Raw genomic sequence first — 14272 nt, forward strand, 5'->3', positions numbered from 1 at the left:
ATTATAAAACTTGATATACTATTAAATTGTAAAGCTTTTCAACTAAAGTGTTGTTTAAAGTTATCATTTTGCAAATATTAAACTAAGACATGCAATCATTTTGAAAGTAAAGGGGCTTGGATGTAAGTATGTACATATGTCTTAAAGAAAAGTTGATTGGTCTAAGATTAATTGGAAAATGTCCATTCGGGAATGCATTGATCTACAAAATTCTAGTTGTTTACCCCCCTCTCTGGACCTGGCTGTACTGTTTGGATACGACGAAGGCCCAAACGTTGGAAAAAGAAGCTTAATCTTGGGAGGCCTAAAGTGCATTTGAGATTCTTGTGCACTCTTTTTTTGTAAATCGCTCGCTAAATGTTTATATATTTTTTAAGCTATGGATATCTTAAATGCTATTAACCTTCAAGAAATTGTCCCTTCAATTTTTTTTTCATTGAATTTTTCTACCACTTTGGCTTATATTTGGTATAACAAGAGGGCCATGGGCCTTATAGGTCACCTGAGCATTATGCAACAACTTTCCAGTTATTGAATTTGATTCATGTTTCAAGCCAGATGTTATAGCATTCACAATTTTGAAAGAGGCACCATTGATCATCATAACAATATGCTGAGCAGTTGCTTAGCTTGGTTACTTAATACCCATAGGCAAGAAACAATAGGGAACAAAAATGCATTTCAAAACAATAGGGAACAAAAAATGCATTTCAACTAATCATTAATATTCGGCAATGATCAATAGTGCCCTTACCACACATGAACCCCTGACCCTTAGGCCTAGATCCACACACTGCACAATTTTTGAAAAGGTATCCTTGCTTTTCAAAAATATTTGATTACCCCCCCCCCTCTATGGTACCCCTGACGCCTTGAAATTCACAATTCTGCAAGATTAGGGTCCTTGCTCATTATAACTATATAGGTAGTTCATCTGCTTCATACCAAGAGACAGAGAAGAAAATTTTCAAAGATTTAATGTATTTTCACTATATAATCAATAGAGCCCCGCCCTAACAACAGAACCCCTGACCCTGAGACCATAAAATTCAAAATTTTGGAAGAGGCATTCTTGCTCATCATAACTATGTACTTAGTTAGTTTATTTAATACCCAGGAACAGAGAAGAATTTTTTCAAAGAATTCATGTATTTTCAATATATAATCAAAAGAGCGCCGCAATAACACCAGAACCCCTGACCCCAAGGCCATAAAATTCACAATTTTGTTAGAGGCACTCTTGCTCATCATAACTATGCACTTAGTTGGTTATTTAATACCCAGGAGCAGAGAAGAAGATTTTCAAAGAAATAATGTATTTTCACTATATACTTATTTAGCTCCGCCGTAGCACTAGAACCCTTGACCCCAGGGCCATGAATTTCACAATTTTGGTAGAGGACTCACTGCTGATTACAATCATGCAAACAGTTTGACTGCCTGATGTCCAGGAGTAAAGAAGAAGATTTCTAAAGATTGCATTGATTTTAGTGGTTTTTGCCCCATCCCTCAGGCCCCAGTGGGGCAGGGATCATGAAATTCACAATATTTGTTCCCCTTTACCCATAAATGCTTTGTGCCAAATTTGGTTGAAATTGGTTCAGTGGTTGCAGAGAATTCGAAGAAGCTGAAAATGTTCAAATGTTAACGCACGACGACGGACGAAAACGGATAGCAATAGGTCACCTGAGTTTACTCAGATGACCTAAAAAAGCCTTTTTTCAAATAAGCAACAAAACACATGTTGAATGATAGATGATACGTTGAAAATGATGACGTAACAATTTTACAAATGCTTCAATTAATATAAGAATTGAATTTTAACCTCTTTTATACAATATAACATAACTTAAAGCGTAAACTGACCCAAGTTATATTATAATCTCCCTCCTTTCACTCCTCCGAAAATAAATATTTTCTTGACTAATTTGCTAAAGAAAAAACAAAGCAAAAGAATATACTGTAAGACTGTTGTGTTCGTAACAAATGGCATTTTTATTCAAAACATACAATTCAAACGCCTAAATTTTACAAAATAAAAAATGCAAGAGCTGGGAGGCCAGGGAAAGCAAAAGACACAAAACAACCTGCGATTCTTTGTAAAGAACGTCGCATTAATCGAACATTCCCCGGTAAAAGTATTTATAGTGAGCGCTAAATTGCTCGTGCATGAAAAACCAGTTTCTATAGATACGAAATTTAACTCACGGAGAATAATTATTATACCGGAGTAAAAACGCAAAGAAATACATTTATATCGTGTAAAGAGGTTAAAATAAGCCTCATTCCTTATAATTTAATTTCAGTGTTGACAATAAGAGAAATTTTCCTCCGAAAACGGCTTCAAATTGAACTTATTTTATAAGTAACGTCAATCGGAGTAATACCGTTTTGACGTAACTCATTGTGACGTAGCCAACTCATGTTATATGATATAAACTAAATCTTTTAACCAATCAAATGCCTTGATACAACTAAAATTAAATATTATAAAATAAACTAGAGCTAGGTACTGTGAGCAATGAGCTCACTAAATGAATTCACTAATTCACTAATTGAATTCACTTGTTCATTGATTGAAAAAGCAAAAAAATGTTAGTGTTCTTGTCACTTAAAAGCCTCAAAGATTGTAATCATATTCAGAACTGTTGAATATAATTCAGTGTTTATTTTCAGTACTGTGCCTGAGAGTGTTTCCCACTCATAAAAATGACATTACGGCAGCATAAACATCTTCTTCCTTAATAAAATGAAACTCCTAAATTTTCATATAATGCTATTTGTCCGCTACAATACATTCTGGATACAATGTCCCTGAAGCCGATGTTATAAAAATGCTGGGATTCCTCATTGATATATCTATAAAGTCAAGACTTTGGAGACCTGTCTTCCTACGATCGGATGGAATTTCAAGGGACTAATTGGTATGCCATTATAAGGAGACTTGTTTTTATGTTCTCAAAAATATGAATGAAAAAAGAAATCTTTTTCCCGTGTCTTTGCACAACATTAAGATATCGATGAAGTTTAAAGAATTATTGTTAATTTCCTCCACATGCCGAATTAGTAAATTAATTAAAAAAGACAACTTTATTTATAAACAACTTACCCGACTTTTCGATTTTGGTAATCCCACAATCTTTTATAAATGCAGCTAAACAAAAGATGAAATACATGCATTGCTATGACTTCAACAAAACTTTTACATTTTCTCCTTTTTGCCTACCTTAAAAAACTTTTCTATTCATTGTCAAACTTGATTAGTATTCAAAATTCATAGTTGACTAATAAACGTTAACGTGAATCATATAATACAAATTTTACATTGTACTAATTCTGATGCACGAGAGATGTGCATTTCGCCAAATTATGTTTGTTCAGTGGCGCTCAAAAACATTGAAGAGCTGAAAAAAGGCGAATTAAAGACTGGAGCATATTTCGTGGAAGGACCAGAGTTTATGCATTATGGAGATATAATGCATGTTAAAATAATTTTTTAAATATATTTCTTAATTTAACCACAGCAAATAAATATGTCCGTATTTTCAAGAGAGAAACGAAGTATTTATAGCTACCGGGCTGTAGAGACCCTCGGGGGCACACGATCGACCAGCAGAGGCCTCGACCCAGGAGGACAATATTCATGTTACAAAGTACCAATTTTGATGCACCAGATGCGCATTTCGACAAATTATACTTTCTGATTGTTAAGTTTGCCCTATCATCGATATCGATGAGATCGAAACATAATTCTTATTTAACTAGAGTTTATCCTAACCTAAAACTTTACCCTTACCCCAATTCACCCCTGACAATAACAACCCCATTTCCTCGGTTTATTATCACTATATTCTTATCAATAACGAATCAACATCGACATCGCTAATTGCCTTGTATAATAATGTTACATCTCAACTTGAAATAAAACATATGACGATAACGATTCAAGAAGATAAGTATTCAAGATCAAGCCCCGCGTGGCGCAGTGGTTAGAACGTATGCTCTACACTCGCGAAGTAAGGAGTTGATCCTTACGTCGCGTGCTCGAATTCCCCTGTGCGACGTGGAGACCGGTCCTAAGGATGAGACCGTATAAAGCGAGGTTCCGTGTCGCAGTAGGTGTTGGCACGAAAAAGATCCCTCACTGCTCAATGGCCCAGAGGGCCGAGTATAGGACAGAATGTGTAGCTCTTTATCGACAAGTGATGGCGTCTCAAAATGAGTGAAAAATGTTCGAGAGGGACGTAAAATAATATACAATCAATCAATCAAGGTCAAAGGTCCATAAAACAATACAAAATAGGAGCAAAGCAAACACAGACTTCCAAAACCTCAGATTATGTGCCATGGAGGAATGAGCTTTCCCTGTCGATCGGTCACACCAACTGTGTGCTCTTTGTCGTGATTGGGAAATAAAATAATTTTCATAGATCAAGATTGATATCGATACAATAAGATATCATCATGATATCTTCGAAATCGACGATAGAGATAAAGAACCAAGTCTTAAATGGTTTTTAGTAGTAACAATTGATCTCTGATCTCGATTGATATCGTTCCAAAATGACCAATTGTAAGGCCTTTGTTTATGTACTGAATTTGTCTACGGAATATTCCATTTAACAAATAAATAGATAGGATGCACGGCGGGTGATACCGGTCAACGGGGGATGCTTACTCCTCCTAGGTACCTGATCCCAACACTGGAATTACCAGGACTTAATGTTTTATTCCCTGTTCTCATTACTGTTTATTTTTAGAGATCGATTACTGTTAGCGTTCTGCTAAACGTGTTTTGTAAATAAGAATTGAAATCATAACAGGGCTACAGTAGGACTATTTGTTGACATGACAGTGAAAATTGTTCTATCCGAGTACAAGGAAAGACATAAAGATATATATATCAAGAAGGCTGTGCAGAACACTTGAGCTCTGTTGTTTTCCTCCTCCGATTTCCTACAGAACACTTGATGTCTAAATGTAAGTCAGTTTGATTATACTTAACTCCACCTAGATCTTTTTCGGCGAAGATTTTTGTACATCTAGAATGCCAACCTTAAAAAAAACTATGTAAAGTAAAGTATCAGGAAAATTTCTTTTTCTGAAATTGTTACAACAGGATAATTTTCTACAACTTTTTTCTTACTCGAATAAAAATTTCTGTTTTTTAAGGGAGAAGGGACATGCTTTGATTTAAAAGTTTTTTTTTACACACACACACCTAGATCCTTAATACCTCGAATATACACAGCTAGATTTTCCTTGCTTTATATGAAATTTAACAATTTTGTACGAAATATTATTTTCCAAAAAATCACTGAAAATTTCAATGTACCAATTTGGATAACAAAATTGTGACTTGTAATAAAAGATCATTTATAAAGATTCAAAAACTTTATCGACAAATGTGTTTATATACTAATAAATAAAATCGTTTCAGAAGTTGTATCAGAAAGACATGTATCAGGTTTCCCTTTAAGAAAATGATTTTTCTTTCGCCATAACAAACAGGAATATGTATTATGTTTTAAGACGATGTTATTTATTTAGGCCTCAAAATGTGTAACACAAGGACGAATTAAGAAGCTATGCATATAGATATAGACCAACATAGATATAGATAAGCCGGAAGATCATTAAAAAAAATAATATTGGAAGCATTTCAAATAGCAACACATTTAAGAAAGAAGGAAAATAATACTAGTTATTTCAATCATGATACGATGGAAAACTTTCTTCCTTGATTTGGGCGAAACTTGGCAGGGTTACAGAACCTTAGTGATATGTTTACATTTCTATTACATTATAAATATTTTATGAATATTTTACCAGGTATTTAAAAAAAATGTTAAATAGAGACAATATTTTTTCTACTAAAATTTTAACTTTTTTCCGTAAAAGAATCAAAAAATCATTGCATCACCAAGTTCTGTTAATGTAAAAAAGAAAAAAAAGATTAAATCGATCTTGAATATATCTTTTTTACTAAAGTTGATGTTTTTTCTTTAGAGGTACATGATGTAATTCTTCCTAGAAAATTCGACTATTTAAAAAAATCAATCTAATCAGTATATGAAGAAAAGATAATCACACTCAATTAAACAAAAAGTCCAATAAAAAATTGAGAGTGAGCCAACAAGGACGTCTTTAACAAACAGAAATAAGATCAGGTGCCATGAAGGAGTATGTATTCGTTATTCAACGTCATGCAATTTACTTTGGAATTATGATTAATTTCGTGATAACTAGGTGATCGTGATATTGATAGGTAACCCTCACGAATTCACATCCTCAGCGAATGATAAGTGGGGTTTCTAAAAAAAAAGAAAAATATAAAAAGGGTTGACTAATAAAAGAGGACAATTAGTACCCATGGAATTCATACATTTTGTTGGAAGTTCTGTTCTCTGCAGAATGCATACACGTACAGAAAATGTGCTTTTTGTACTGATTGTAATTAATAACATGAACCTTAACCAAAAATATCTACACAAAAGCTCCAGATAAGGAGCCCAAAAACTAGAGCTCCTGCTCCAATTTAAAAATATAAATAACAAACCTCTATTTTGAACACATATATAATAATTGATGCATTAAAATGCCTGCCCGAGATAATATATTTTATATTCTTATAGATATGGATAGCCACAAAAACTTAGGTTAAGCAAATCTTTAACATAAACCTGCATCTTTGATAGTAGACGTGGTGCCTGTAAAAGCAGTATGCGTAAGGGTAAAATAATGCTCGATTAATTGTATATTAGTTTTTATTACATTTCTAACCTGTCTGTAATTTACATTGTGTGACATTGTGAAAGGATATCAAAGTGCTGTCACAGTGTGACAAATATCAGAAATGCGGTAAAACTCTCGATTTACCTTACCATAACGAAGAGTGTTGTAAAAATATTCCTTGGACTGTTATAATATATAGAGAGAGTAAATAAACCATTTTGACATAGAATTAGACTGCCAAAGTTCCCCCAAATATGTTGCTAAAATTTATGTTTACACTGTTTTCAATCTCGTATATCACATAGCTATGACATCTCAACCGCTCAACTATGACGTCATGTAGCCTTTGACTGTATATATACAAAAAGACAAATAGGCCAAGGGAAAATCAAAGAAAATGTAATAAACAGAAAATTCAATATTTTTTAGTGAATATGGAATTTGTTTAACTCGTGAGACAGGATTTTTTTGATACTTTCACTCGTGCTTCGCACTCGTGAAGATATAAAGAAAATCCTGTCCCACTCCTGAAATAAATTCCATATTCAACTACAAAACATTGAATATCCTCTATATGTCCCATTCAACAATTTTTCTCGTATACAGAGAAGTCAGGCTTGAAAATTAAAATTTTTTACACGTCACTCAGGGCCATGGAGCAGTGAAGGTTCTATATAGTGGCAACGCCTACCATGACACTAGACCTAGGTTTTGAAGGTCTCATCAGAAGCAATCTAATGTCATATTTATTTCTTTCTTTCAAGTATTACTTTACATGGTCTTTAATCTGTAAATTACCAAAATTTGTTAGGGAAGGTGAAATCAGTACGGTGGTAGAATTTTTTTTTCATTTATTCAATAAATGTTTAAAAAAATGTGTACAATACTAATGGACTTTTATTCATAGATAATTTCATGGAAAATCATTGTTAAATAAGACAGTACGTCTACAAATCGTTGTCTATTACCATTCTATCCCCTAAGTTTTTCTTTCCCCTTAAAGTTACCAGCCAGTTAAGTAAACATTAAAAAAAAATCAAATAATACTACCCAAGTTTAATCCACCTGAAAATCATGTTTAAAATCAAAAATCGCCCATATTTTTTTCTGTACAAAATATATATATTAAATATATAAGTAAAAGTTCAGCTAACAAGATTACTTTGAGAAAAAAAATTACAAACGTACGTGAAATATACGGAAATAACGAACAGTAAAGCTTAAAAGTCCATTGAACACAGAGTAAGATCAGAACAAACAAGGATCCCTAAAACATCACTCGTGTGATCATCGTTTCATCGAGGAGTGGGCATCTACTGCCGACCAATTACAACCGTGCAGATTATCATTAATTGGAATATAACACATCCGACGACAATGCAGTATATAAATAATGATCTAACAATAAGTGTAAAAAACGTCTGTCAGCATATTTGACTAAATGATAGACCGAATTTGCTGCATCCCCGCTTCGTGCATTCGTGGATACGTGCATGTATGAAGCAGTTTTTATACGATGTAATTTTAATTGGGATGTAGTATGACAATAAGTATTAAACACAAACTCGGCTTATCAAGTCAAACAATGAAACCATTCATAACAATGAAATAAGCTCTCCCAGTCATGTACTTAAAACTTCTCTTTTACAAAACATTCCCAGAGTATATTTTTGTATTCTTTATGCATACTACGAAATGTGAAAAATACTAACTATGAATAAAAACAATAAGGAAGGATCTTGCAATAGTTTGTATAGAACAATAGTGATTTGATTAAACTAAACTGTCTGAAGTCATACCTAGTATGTACAATGCTTTAAATCACCTACATATATATCTTACATTCTTTCTTCCTCTTCTCAGACTTCTATGGTAGAACTTCTTTGAAATCACAAGAGCATAGTCTTTAGTATCAAATAAAAAATCTTTTCTGTGTGTATATTTATTACCCTTTTTTGCACAAAATGCATTTGCTACTTCTAGGTTTTCAACACGTAATTATAACTATGGTTTGTTTCGATTCGACTAGAATTCAGCGTCTTGTAAAATGAAATGCTAATGAAGTCTGATTATAGGTCGGTGTTAACGTGTGAACAATGAAGACATTAACTTTAAATATTTTGAAAGTGGCCTTATAATGATGATAATAAAGAAAATACAAGCACGAAAGCGGACATGCGTCAAACGGTTTTATTTAAAAAGAAATATCAAATTTGCCTTTTAAAATGAATTCAGAATTTACCCAAATCTTTCTAATTCCATATATAAAACTAATGGATGCTTTAATTTTGATTCATCGCTAACTTTATTGACATGTCTGTACTGAAGTCGCTCTCTTAAACCTAATTTCACATACTTATATCACTTTCTATTTTTGACTTTTTGCTAGACTTACAGAAGTAGGAAAATGAAGAAACTTATTACAGTTTTCCTGTTTATTCTGTTTTCTGGTAAGTTTCTGTTCAAAAACAAATTATGTCTTTATTGTAAGATTTTTCTTCACTAGTTTTCTAAGAAATTCGAGATTTATCAGTTTGAATTTGTTAAGGAAAGTTTTTTTAATAGCTAGAAATCGATAGATATCATTAATCTTATTTACAATTTCATTTTAGCTCTCCTGAGTCGAAGACTCAGGTGAACTTTATTGATTAAAGGGCGTCCGACCTATGTCTGTCACATTTTCGACTTCCTCTCTAGAACCATTGGGCCAAGTTCAGCTAAATTTACCCAAAGAATCACTGAGTGAAGGAAATTCATGTTTGTTAAAATGAATGGACACGCTTTCATTCAAGGGGAGAGAATTCGGAAATAGTGAAATTTTGGTTGCAATCTTTTAAAAATCCTTTTCTAAAGAACAACTGGTCAAGAAAAGTTAAAATTTCATTTATTTATTTGAAAGCTTTATTGTTAACTCTAGATTAAAGTTCATCCCATAAACGCCGATGTACGGCGGGGCCACAGGAATGGTCAGAGTTCCAATAGAAATATATGTGGTAAATGCCTTTAAAAATCTTTTCGAGAACAGGAGAGTCATGACTAGTGCTATTATTGAAATGTATATATCTTCAGGTAGTTTAGATTCAAATCTTTTCATATTTAGGGTGGGAGGGTGAGCGATAAGATTTTTTACATATGAGTACAAAGGAAAAACTTTTAAATTCTTCTGCCTAAGAACAGCAATGTCATGGTAAGTAATATTGATATCGAAACATCATAATGTAGTGTAAATTTAAGTTGCTAAAGTAAGCTAAACTTTTCGACACTGAACTGTTTTTTTCTAGCCGATGTTCTCAGGCTAAGTATGTGGCCAATTACTTCGTCATATACTTTTTTGTTATGATTGTTAATTAGTAAATAGTTAACATTGTAAGTAGACAAATTTTGACAAAAAATAAATTTATTAATCTTTCTATTTTGTCGACAGTTTCGCCTGTACAAACTTGCGATGGGGTTGTGGATATAATCCTTCAGCCTTATTTGGGGAGAAAAGTTACCTACCCAGACGATTACCCGGTGAAAACAGGATATGAAGCGTAAGAATTTTTCAATCTGTTAACAACTAGAATTTTTCATACTTGTCTTTCAAAGTACATGCAATCAATGTCAAATGCTTTCAGAGGCAAGAACTGTTCCTGGAAAATATCTGCACCGAAAGGATATGTTGTAGTGGTTTATCAGAAATGGGTGTGTGATGCTGATGTAACTATCGATCTATATTATGTTATGTACACACACACACACATACACTTTCTCTCTTTCGTAAGAAATAAAAACCCCCAGAAATTTAGTAAAAAAATTGACCTTATATATATGTTGGATCCAAAGTGCAATGGAACTCCAAAGTCCGACGGTCACACACCAAAGTCCGATGGTCTGCGCTAAACCCCTATGGTTTCAAACGCCAAGTTCTATGGTGCGGAAAATAATTAACTTTACTGCATCATAGTGCTACTTCCCTAATAATACATTATGCGAAACCTTACCCTAATCTATCGGATAGGTGCGAGACTAACCGTAATCACTCGATTAACTAGTGTTCGAGGAATAACCCTAAATCTCTCCGGTTGATGTAAAGCAAGGACTTATCCTAATCGGTCGAGTGGTGTGCGAGATCTATGGAAGGTGCAAGCAATCAGTAAAATCAATCATATTGAATGCGCGGACGAATTCAGGTATGATGGCTTTTGAATGCAGGACAACGGTGTCAAGGTTTGACATCTTGATTGTTTCTCTGCACCGTCGCACTTTGGCGCAGCGCGTTTCATAGGAAAAGAGAAATAAGACTTTGGTTTGAACATCGGACTTTGGTATCCGACAACAAATAATCAGGGTTTGGGAAGACCATCGGGGTTTATCGAGATCAACGGAATTTTGTGTCACCATCGGACTTTGGGGTCTTACATATACAGAAGACAGTTTTATCAATTCTTCTTCGAATTCCATGAATAGGTGTTTATGATTATGATCGAGGTTATGTATCAGGGATATATGCTTTGTGTTAGTACCCAATTAAAAGTATATGTGATACATGTAAGTTGTTGAACCAAGAATTATAGAGTTCTTATAATAAACAGAGAACATTTGTTTACTTTTAAGCACCTTATGATTCTTAGTGTTAGATACCGCTACCTAAGCATCATAATGTGAATACATATATTCAAATTGGTTAAAATTGAAAAAATTCTCCAATTTAACGCGTAGATTTTCCGTAAGTATTTGGAAAAAAATGACCTCTCTTAGTACAAAATTAATGAACCTTCATGGTCACACCACATTTTTTATACCCAGAACTTTTTTTCAATTGATTACTGTGATAAGCGTACTCAAAAGACAAATTAATATATCATTTTAAGACAAGAAATATCTCAAACGAAATTGAGCACATTTTCTATAAATTGAATATCTAAAAATAATCATCGGTAGATGCATTTGATAGAAATAATGAATATACGTAATATGTAAAAAAGTGTCAGTTTCCGCGATTTGCAAAAAAAAATTCATTTCAAAAAATAAACTGAAGAAAGGTAATTGAAATATTCACTTTAAGAACTGAACAATAAATGACTATAATCCACTGATGCTATGGATATAAGCATGTTTAAAATCTTTTCCCCCAAAATGATTATGTTCAGCTGTTCCTCAGGAAAATTTTATTTTCTAAATGAAGTTGTAATAAAATATTGTTCTATATACTTCACTCCACAAGACAAATGTTTCTTAAAGGTGCAACAACCTCAGCACAAAACGACAACTGTGTCTCTTGTCCCAAAACTAACGGATACTGTAGCGACATTATACAAACTAGAACATCTGAGGTCCTACTTTCTATGTTGACCATTTTTCCCCATAGTGGAGGCGGGTTCCAGTTTCGTTTTATGGCTGTGGAAAGGAGAACAAATAGATATAATTTTTGCAATGTTAATACACTATCTATACTATTTACAAAATCCAAATTTAATGCACTCAATATATATCCTTCCGGAAGCTAACTGAATGTAAATTATGACATGAGTGTTTAAGTCGAGCATTTTAATTTTTTTCACAGCTTCTGCTTGCGCGAGTAGTGGTACAAGGCTGTTGGCGGAGAAGACACCAAAATATGTCATGTCCCCTAAATTCCCATCCAATTATGAAAGGTAATCAAAGAAGAGTACAGAAATAATGGAATGTCACCAATCCGCTTTTGAAAAAAAATGGTCAGATCCTCTGATATCAAAATGATCTATTACAATTTTTTCCATAACATATATTAAATAATGCAAGTTGCACAAAATACATTAAAAATGCCTCTATGAATATTGACAAAGTATTGCTGATAAATTTTAAGGACTATAATTTTTAATAGGGATTTTTAAGGACTTTAATTTCTTGTGGTGGAGAGATTTAAGAAGGGAAATTTCAAAATGTAGAGATTTGATTTATTTAGGGATGGATTTGAAGCAGAAGAGAAGGTATTTTCATACGTCACCATTCCGCCAAAAATATAGTCCTTATATAAAATATAGATTTCAAACAGTTTACCACTTCTATTTGAAGCAGTACGTGATGAAGAAAGAACAATATGATTTTCGAAATCTCTTAAATCTAAATATATAACAATAAATTAAGCAGATATACTTTGAATTTTCATTTCCTCGGAAACCATGTAGAGAAATTTCCCTACTGTTCAGAGAAAGAAAGTAATGCATATATACAAGGAACATTGGCGCTAGGAGTCAATGCTTTTTCACAGAACAAAAGTCACACATGCCACTCTACTTGAATATACGGTATAAAAAGGAATATTTAATGTAGAAGTGACAAATTTAAATTGCTAATTTTAGAAGCAAAATATTTTTACAACACATTTCAATTTCTTCCCTCTCTTCTTCCATATTTGAAAGTTACTTTAATTGCTGATATAATATAAAAACTAATGTTTTCTCTAAATTTCAAGAGTCAGACATAGTGACAAATTTAAATTATTCAACCAATTTCAATTTGCTGTTGGAATAGCTGATAAAGATTTTTCTTATGAATATTGTTTGTTAATTTTAATAAATTTTAAGAATAAATATTTTCTTATGTTTGCCAACGCATTTTGAAATTTTTAAAAAGTTACTTTGCCATACAAAATTGAACTGATATAATAGGAAAAGGGTCTATATCGTATATATCCGTTTTTTTTGCGTGTTGGAAACTTTGCAAAACAAAGGGTAGATTCGTACCGTTTTTATTTTGAGTAGTTATTTATTTACGATTGAAGATTTACTTTTTAAAAATGGTAATGTTTTTATGTCACATTATAGCTGACATAATTTCTGTGTGTATTATATTTTGCGAATTAAAAAATGATCGCAAATAAAGCGAAAAAAATATTGTCTTCTCGATTCTATAATATAAAAAAATCTTACCACAACAGGTATGAGAAGCATCCCTCTTTATAATTTTTTTATTTTCAGTAATTTAAATTGTCTATGGAATGTGGAACCAGCTGTTATTGAGAGAGATACCCATTAAGTATTTGAGTTTCGGTCCCAATATCTGGAGTTGGGGTTTGATAGCTGCACTGATTTTGTGAAGATAAATGATCTGAATGGTAAGTGATTTTTTTGTTTTGGTGAATCATTTAAATATAATAATCTGGACATATTTGTTACCCCTTATCATGATTATTTAATCGCATCATCACAATAATTAATTTCGATTGTGATATTCACTAGCTAGTTTGAGCTACTCAGAAAATCCATGTCAAGTTTGTTTAGAGATAAACAGATGTGTATAAGCCAAATGTAAAATAAATAAAATAAAGATCTTTTCAGGAAGTAATCCTATATATCTGACATGTTCCTTTGTATTATGTTTTACTTTAAAGAAATATTTTCAAATGACTTCTTTTGATATTTATTTGCTCTTTCTTGTAAAATGTAAATTTAGCAAAACATTTTACTAGACAAAATAACCAATGGAAATTAAAATTGCATTTAATTTCATATGAAACAATAACTGGTTTATTTTATGATTACGTTTATTAGGATCAATCTATGGATACAATAAG

General features: G+C 32.5%; 1 protein-coding gene and 1 long non-coding RNA gene across 12 annotated transcripts in view; both read left to right on the forward strand.

Moving 5' to 3' along the window:
* The first annotated feature begins 9156 nt into the window (after positions 1-9156).
* LOC134251854 (uncharacterized) lies at positions 9157-10459 on the forward strand. Its single transcript, XR_009988827.1, has 3 exons — positions 9157-9185; positions 10160-10268; positions 10353-10459. It is a non-coding gene; the product is annotated as an uncharacterized LOC134251854 (long non-coding RNA).
* Positions 10460-12276: 1817 nt separating this feature from the next.
* The window catches only part of LOC134251852 (hemicentin-1-like), a 73790-nt gene continuing 71794 nt past the window's right edge, over positions 12277-14272 (forward strand). For all 11 annotated transcript variants that reach the window (XM_062734273.1, XM_062734277.1, XM_062734275.1 and 8 more), the window contains exons 1-2: positions 12277-12371; positions 13677-13813. The gene's annotated coding sequence lies outside the window, so the exon portion shown is untranslated. The remainder of the gene's footprint in view (positions 12372-13676; positions 13814-14272) is intronic.

This window comes from Saccostrea cucullata, unplaced genomic scaffold (genome assembly GCF_032062105.1).
Source record: "Saccostrea cucullata isolate Sc308-1 unplaced genomic scaffold, CSIRO_AGI_Scuc_v1 ctg1486, whole genome shotgun sequence".
NCBI lineage: Eukaryota > Metazoa > Mollusca > Bivalvia > Ostreida > Ostreidae > Saccostrea > Saccostrea cuccullata.